At 39.5% G+C, this 7,903-nt stretch overlaps 1 long non-coding RNA gene across 1 annotated transcript; it reads right to left on the reverse strand.

Moving 5' to 3' along the window:
- Positions 1-5,385: 5,385 nt before the first annotated feature.
- LOC121021597 (uncharacterized) lies at positions 5,386-7,153 on the reverse strand. The gene is made up of 3 exons (XR_005786684.1): positions 7,084-7,153; positions 6,243-6,357; positions 5,386-5,599 (listed from the first exon to the last, which is right to left on the reverse strand). It is a non-coding gene; the product is annotated as an uncharacterized LOC121021597 (long non-coding RNA).
- Between the last annotated feature and the right edge of the window lie 750 nt (positions 7,154-7,903).

Genomic DNA, 7,903 nt, shown 5'->3' on the forward strand with positions numbered 1-7,903 from the left:
TTAGACTGTAGAATTAGAGCCACATTTCAAATCCATGCTTACCACTATGTGGTCTTGGACAAATTCTTTTTCAGATTTAAGCTTCACTTCCTTCCTTATAAATCTGGGTGATTGTAATACCCTGGGATCATTGGATGACGTTATGTAGGTAAAGAGCTTAGCACAACATTGCCACATAACAAGCAGTCAATGGTAGTTAACATTATCATATGTCCCAAATAAAAACATGCTATAAATAATAACAGCAGTAGCAATATTTTACTTTTCAAAATATTGAGAAAAATTGTTACAAAGATTAAGATTATCATCTTAAATTTAACATGGTAAAGCAAAAATATCCAGATCCGAATAACTTTTGCCCTTCCATCTATTGACAATACAGAGCAGAAACCAATTCACTAACCTCTGTAACTTTGAGAAACTGATCATCTTTCTAAGCTGTAGTTTATTTATACATTAAATAAAATAAATACTGTTACCCAGGAATATGAAAATAAAATAATGAGACTGTAAAGCTTATTTTGTAAACTGTAATATATATATATATATATATATTATATATATACACACATATACAATATACATACATATATACACACAGGTGTAAAGAATTCTTGTTATAGGAAAATGTAGGTCATAATAAGGAGTTTTAGAGGGTCAGTCTTCAACAAGAATACCAGTGCTGAAATTTGAATTTCCAATGTTGTTTACTTTTGTCTCAAAATGACATTTATTTATTTGAAATGATATACTTACCAGACAAAAACATGTATGTTTACCACATTTCCAAAATATCAGTACTTGTTATACAGAGATCATATTTTGTTACTCTAGAATCTTAGGTTGAAATGGTGTGGGCTTTAAGAGTGGTGAGGTTTTTATTTATAATTAAGATGATCTCACTGCGTGATGTTAGCATATGATTTAATCTTTCTATGCTTTCTATGTGATGGGGGTTATAAAACTTACTCTTTCTACATTATAAGTACGTTTCAGTGAAATAGTTTGCCTGATCGTATGTTGAACCCTTCAAACTGCTGGTGCTTTTCAATCGTATTGGGCCGTTTTGAGTATTTCCTATGTGTTTGAGAGGAGGGCATCGACCAAATCAGATGGGGAAAGATAGTTATTTCAACTCGACTTATATTCACTCAGCCCTTACAATATGCCTATCAGTGACTCTCCACTCTATTAGTATTTGCTGCTTGTAATTTCTACCTAATACCAGTTTCCTTATCCAACTCTTTTCACTGTAATTATAATATTGGAACTATTTTAGCAAGGGGCCAGGGGGTGTGGAATCAGGAAGATTCCAGATTAATGGTTTATTCACTATGTAGGCAGCATCACTTGGGAGATGGGATCTCTGTGGAAAGATGGAATGAGTAGCAGTAGATGGGTGTCCAAGTTTATAGGCCCAGGGCAAGGGTAAGCTGGTCAATCTCTAATCATGGACTCTGGAAGGGAGGGCAGATTTGAGTGTTTGCCAATTTCTGTTGTGTAAATGCTCCCCCACTTTGGCTGATTTCAAGCTACTAACATAATCTAATTGAACAGGAAGTTGGGAGTCTATGAGCATAAGTAACTCTCTTGAGTCAGTGTGGTCCAGGCTCCCATACAACACTGGATCTGGGGCATGACATGTAGAAGGAAAAAGCACTGTGCTTGTCCTGCCCCCCCCCAAAAAAAACACTCGCAAGATTTGCTTTTTAGAAAGAAATGATGAGAACCAAAACCACATTTGTTATCTTTCCATCCCAAAACTAGAGAATTTCTGAGAACAATAATTTGAAGCTTTATTTTCATGGTTTCACCATCTTATTTAGGAAAATCACAGTTATACAAAGTCTCCCATCCCCCTTACAAGATATGTCCTCCTTTATATTCTGGCAATAATGAACTTTAATTGCCTTTTTTTTTTTTTTAGCTAGGAATTTCTTTTCTATTTTTCATTTTTTTAATAAGGGTGCAACTGGGCTGTTGCATTTACTTCTTTTTCTGGATGAATGTAATTATTTTGCTCCATATAACATAATATTTCTTTGTTTTTTTAAGTATGAAAGGAGTCAAGAAATTTAAAGCTGGGGTTGAGGTTATTTTTTCTAAATATAAGATTGTTATTCCTTTTTCAAAAGTGTTTATTTATTTTGAGAAAGAGAGAGAGAGTATGTGATTAAGAAAGGGCAGAGAGAAAGAGAGAGAGAAACAATCCCAAGCAGGCTCTGCATTGCCACCACAAAGTCCAATGTGGGTCCAATCTCATGAACCATGAGATCATGACCTGAGCCTAAATCAAGAGTTGGATGCTTAACCAATGGAGCCACCCAGGTGCCCCTAAGAATGTTATTCTTGAATTGTGGCTTATATATACAATGGAATACTAATACTACTTGGCAATGAGAAAGAATGAAATATGGCCTTTTGTAGCAATGTGGATGGAACTGGAGAGTGTTATGCTAAGTGATATAAGTCACACAGAGAAAGACAGATACCATATGATTTCACTCATATGTGGATCCTGAGAAACTCAAAAGAAGACCAGGAGGGGAGGAGAAGGGGGGAAAAAGAAGTTACAGAGAGTGAAGGAGGCAAACCATAAGAGACTCTTAAATACTGAGAATAAACTGAGGGTTGATGGTGGGGAGGGGTGATGGGCATTGAGGAAGGCACCTGTTGGGATGAGCACTGGGTGTTGTATGGAAACCAATCTGACAATAAATTTCATATTAAAAAAAAAGAATGTTATTGTTGGATAGTACGGTTGTTACCAGCCAATGAGTTTAGTCACTGTAACATTGTGATGCATATGTTCATAGAACATCCTAGCTGCACTTGTGAGTTTTGGCAGTGAAAAGCAGACACAAATCTCTGAATGGTCATTCCAATCTAGGAGGAAAGATCCAAAGATTAATACCATATGATACCAAAGATACGACATATGAAAGACATGGTGGATAAACTGGACTTTTTGAAAATCAAAAACTTCCACTCTGTGAAAGATAATATCAAGAGAATGAGAACAAATCAGAGACTGGGAGAAAATATTTGCAAAAGACCCATCTGATAAAGGGCTGTTTTCTGAAATACACAAAGAACTCTTAAAAGCAACAATGAGAAAACAAGCAACCTAATTTAAAAATGGGCCAAAGATTTGAACAGACACCTTGCCCAACAACAGATACAGATGGCAAATGTGCACATGAAAAGATGCTCCACATCAGGTCATCAGGGAAATGGAAGTTAAAACAAAAATGAGGTACCATTATATACCTGTTAAAATGGTCAAAATGCAACATGAACTGAATGTACTCCACATGTGACCCAGCAACTGCACTTCTTGTTGTCCGTCCAAAGGAATTGAAAACTGATGTCCACATAAAAACCTGCAGTATAAGCATTAAAAATGTTTCTAGAAGAAACATTTATTCATACTTGCCAAAAGTTGTAAGCACTCAAGATGACCTTTTCTTTCTTGATTAACTTCTTTGTTTCAAATTTTTATTGAAATTCTAGTTAGTTAACATATAGTGTAATATTGGCTTCAGGAGTAGAACTTAGTGATTCATCACTTACATATAACACCCAGTGATCATCATAACAAGAGCCCTCCTTAATGCCCATCACCCATTTAGCCCATCCCCTGCCCTCCACTCTCCGTCAACACTCAGTGTGTTCTCTATAGTTAAGAGTTTTTCATGGTTTGCCTCTCTCTCTCTCTCTGGTTTTTTTTTTTTCCTTCCTATATGTTCATCTGTTCTGTTTTTGTTTTTTTGTTTTTTTCAAGTGGTCCTTTAGTAGGAAAATGGATAAATAAACTGGTGCAGCCAGGCAATGGAATATTATTCAGCATTAAAAAGATCTAAGCTAAAAGCCATGAAAATACATGAAGGAACCCTAAATGCACATTACAAAGGGAAAGAAGTCAATCTGAGAAGGCTACATACTGAATGATTTCACTGATACAACATTCTGGAAACAACCAAACTGTACAGACAAACATCAATGGTTGCCAGGGGAAGGGGAGAGAAGGAATAAATAGGCAGAATACGGAGGATTTTTAGGGCAGTAAAAATACCCTGTATGATATTTTAATAATGAATACATGGCATTATACATTTGTCCAAACCCATAGAATGTAGAACATCATGAGCAAACCATAGAGTAGACTATGGATTTTAGGTGATTATGATGTGTCAGTGTAGTTTCATCCTTGGTAAAAAATGTACCATTTGATGAGTGATGTTGATAATGTGGGAGGCTGTGCATGAGTGGGGTATCAGAGAAGTCCTGCACCTCCCTCTCAATTTTGTGGTAAACCTGAAAAAATGTTATAAATTTTTCTTTTTTTTCCAAAAAGAGAAAGGAAGGGCTCCTGGGTGACTCAGTCAGTTGAGTGACCGATTTCAGCTCAGGTCATGATCTCATGGTTTGTGAGTTCGAACCCCGTGTCAGGCTCTGTGCTGACAGCTCAGAGTCTGGAGCCTGCTTCAGATTCTGTGTCTCCCCCTCTCTCTGCCCCTCCCCTGCTCATGCTCTCTCACTGTCTCTCAATAATAAATAAAACATTAAAAAGAATTCAAAAAGAGAAAGGAAAAATAACTAATGCCACAGAAGATCCTAGAACAATGTATTCCCTTCATATTATCTTTAGCCAGTCAGGTTGCCACTGATAAATCCAATGGAATCATACAATAGCACCAAATTGATACAAACAGCATTCTCCTCCAATGATAAGTTGTTTTGGCAGTTGGTGACAGAGTTGGGGGTCTCCTGACCCATAGTCCAGTGTCGTTATTCTATGGCACAGCCTGTCACCTCAGGCACAGATGTGGATTCTCTCTATAAAAGCTGAGCCAACTAAGATATAACTAGACCTATTCAAGAAGTTGCCACCAGGATCTCAAAAATAGACTGAGTTAGCGGGCTGTTTATCTCTTGCTGTAAACAATGATTTAGAAGGGCCTGACACCTGAACAAGACACAGTGTGGTTTCCCTTGTTGGCCTGTGTGTTTCTTATGGCCTCCAACTATTATATTTCAGATGCTTGGAACTGACAGAGCCATGGATGTGCAGAAGGCATTGGAGATGCACACCATTTTGTGTGAGGGAGAATAATGCCACACTTAGAAGTTGAGATGAGGGGCGCCTGGGTGGCTCAGTCGGTTAAGCGTCCGACTTCAGCTCAGGTCATGATCTCACGGTCCATGAGTTCGAGTCCCACGTCGGGCTCTGGGCTGATGACTCAGAGCCTGGAGCCTGCTTCTGATTCTGTGTCTCCCTCTCTCTCTGCCCCTCCCCCGTTCATGCTCTGTCTCTCTCTGTCTCAAAAATAAATAAAACGTTAAAAAAAATAATAATAAAAAAAAAGAAGTAGAGATGACAGATGGTTTTGACTGAGGTAAAGGAAAATAGCTTTATTTTCCATGCTGATACCTATATGATTTCATACACATAAAATCAATTTTAATAACTAGCACAGGTTAAAATAAACAAACAATCCTTCTTTGAATTATTTGGGAATGATCCCCATGGTTCTCAAAAGAAGCACAATGCATCGTCTTCATGAAGAACCAAGTAAAAACTGTTATACAGAGAACGCTGCAAAAGAGAAAGAGATAACCTTATATTCACTGAAGCCTGGAAGATTCTTCTATTTCTCCCTTACCCAGTCAGGTTTTTTTCCAGTCCCTGGAGCCCCTAAGAAAAAGAGACCCAGTTTCTCGCCACTTGATCAGTCAATTAATCCATCGGCATTTATTTATGTATTTTAAATAAGTATTTCAATTTTTTTTCCAACGTTTATTTATTTTTGGGACAGAGAGAGACAGAGCATGAACGGGGGAGGGGCAGAGAGAGAGGGAGACACAGAATCGGAAACAGGCTCCAGGCTCTGAGCCATCAGCCCAGAGCCCGACGTGGGGCTCCAACTCACAGACCGCGAGATCGTGACCTGGCTGAAGTCGGACGCTTAACCAACTGCGCCACCCAGGCGCCCCTAAATAAGTATTTCAAATATTCCACCATTTATGAGGCTGTCAAATAAAATCTTTATCGACTGAAAAACTTTTGTTGCAGAATTATCTTTTTGACAAGAATCCAAAAGGATAAAAAGCTCACATTCTGCATTCAAGCAATTATGTAACAATACCCGCTGTGACACACACACGCATAAGGAATTAGAGGGAGGTAGACTCTTGGCTTGTTAAAAGAAAAGAAAGTGACAATAAAATCAAGGCCTCACCTCAGATCCTGAATCACAATGGGCCACATCTGCAGAAATGACAGAATCTTGACATCTGAAGGAACCGTAAGTGATTTTCTCATGACAGCAGTATAAAATTCTTCTTGAAGACAGCCTGGCAAGATTGCAGGAAAGAATAAAAAAAAAGAAAAAAAAATCACAAATTTGGAAATCCCAAGGTCAAAAGAGCAGAATTTCAATTAATGAAATCACTAAATGTCACTTCATCTTTGGTGGATGGAAATTAGACAAGTTAACAGCATCACGGCATAGCTGTCCTCTCAAGGGTCAGAGGTCCATGGCCGTGCATGGTTACCCAAGACCCTCTCGTAGAGACCCCTCTTCCCAAGATTCTCTGTGCTAACATTGTGGGAAACATGTTAAGGAAGCTTTCATGTACATGCAGTTTCACTCTGTGCAATTCAATAGAATGGACACACTTTGAGCAAACAAAAACCTATTAAGAGTTTAAAAATACAGTGTTTTCCTGCATTATCATTTTCTGTCCGACAGAAGCATTATGCTTATCTCCTCTCATATCCCAGACAAATCTGTCAGAAATTCCTGTCCAGAACACATCGGAGTCCAAACCACTCCCGACCACCCTCACTGTTACAATGCTCATTGAAGCCACCAGAATCTCTCATCTGGACAATCACCCCCTAACCCGCCTCTCTGCTTTTACCCCTGGTCTTCCCAACGCAGCAGACAAGCTGATCCTGTGATCCTTTTAAAATGTAAAATGCATTTTTAAAAAGCCAGCAAGTTACATCATGTTACTCCTGTGTTTAAATACTGCGTTGCGCTCTGAGACAAAGCCCATGTCCTCCCGGTGACCTACAGTCTGGCTCCTCTCTACCACAGTCTCCCTTGCTCACTCTGCCCCAGCCCCATGCAAGCCTCCTCCAGCCTTTGGCCTCTGCTTGGAAGGCTCCGCCCCAGGGAAGGGCGTGACTAAGTCCCTCCATCAAGAGTCAACTGTCACTTCCTCAACGAGAACTACACTTCCCACTCCAAATCTCCCCACCCTGCTCTACTTTTTTTCCCTCTCATTTTTACAGACAAAGTGCACACATGCACAAGTGGAGGTGGGGGGCGGAGAGGGAGAGAGAGAGAGCAGGAAAAAGGAGGGGCAAAGGGAGAGGGAGAGAGAGAATCTCAAGTGGCCCACCACCCTGGGATCACGACCTAAGCTGAATTCAAGAATCAGAGGCTTGGGTGCCTGGATGGTTCAGTTGGTCAGGCGTCTGACCCCTGATTTCGGCTCAGGTCATGGTTTCGTGAGTTTGAGCCCCACATCAGGCTCTGTGCTGACAGTGCAGACCATGCTTGGGATTCCCTCTCTCTCCCTTTCCCTCTGGTCCTCCCCCGTTTGTGCTCTCTCTCCCTCTCTCAAAATAAATAAATCGACTTAAAAAAATAAAAAAGAGCCAGAGGCTTAACCAGTTGAACCATCCAGGTGCTTCTTTTTTTTTTTTTTTTTTTTTTCTTATAGCACTTAGCACCTAGTACTATACTAAACGGCTTGGTTTTTAGTTGCTATTAATCATGTCTCATTGTTATAAGTTCCCTGACGAATGAGGAATGAGGGTCTTTGAGTCGACCACTGCAGTATACATTCTGCGCACCTAGTTATTTCTCAAAAAAATACCTATTTGTTG

This window comes from Herpailurus yagouaroundi, unplaced genomic scaffold, assembly GCF_014898765.1.
Source record: "Herpailurus yagouaroundi ecotype Mexico unplaced genomic scaffold, PumYag 28, whole genome shotgun sequence".
Lineage (NCBI taxonomy): Eukaryota > Metazoa > Chordata > Mammalia > Carnivora > Felidae > Herpailurus > Herpailurus yagouaroundi.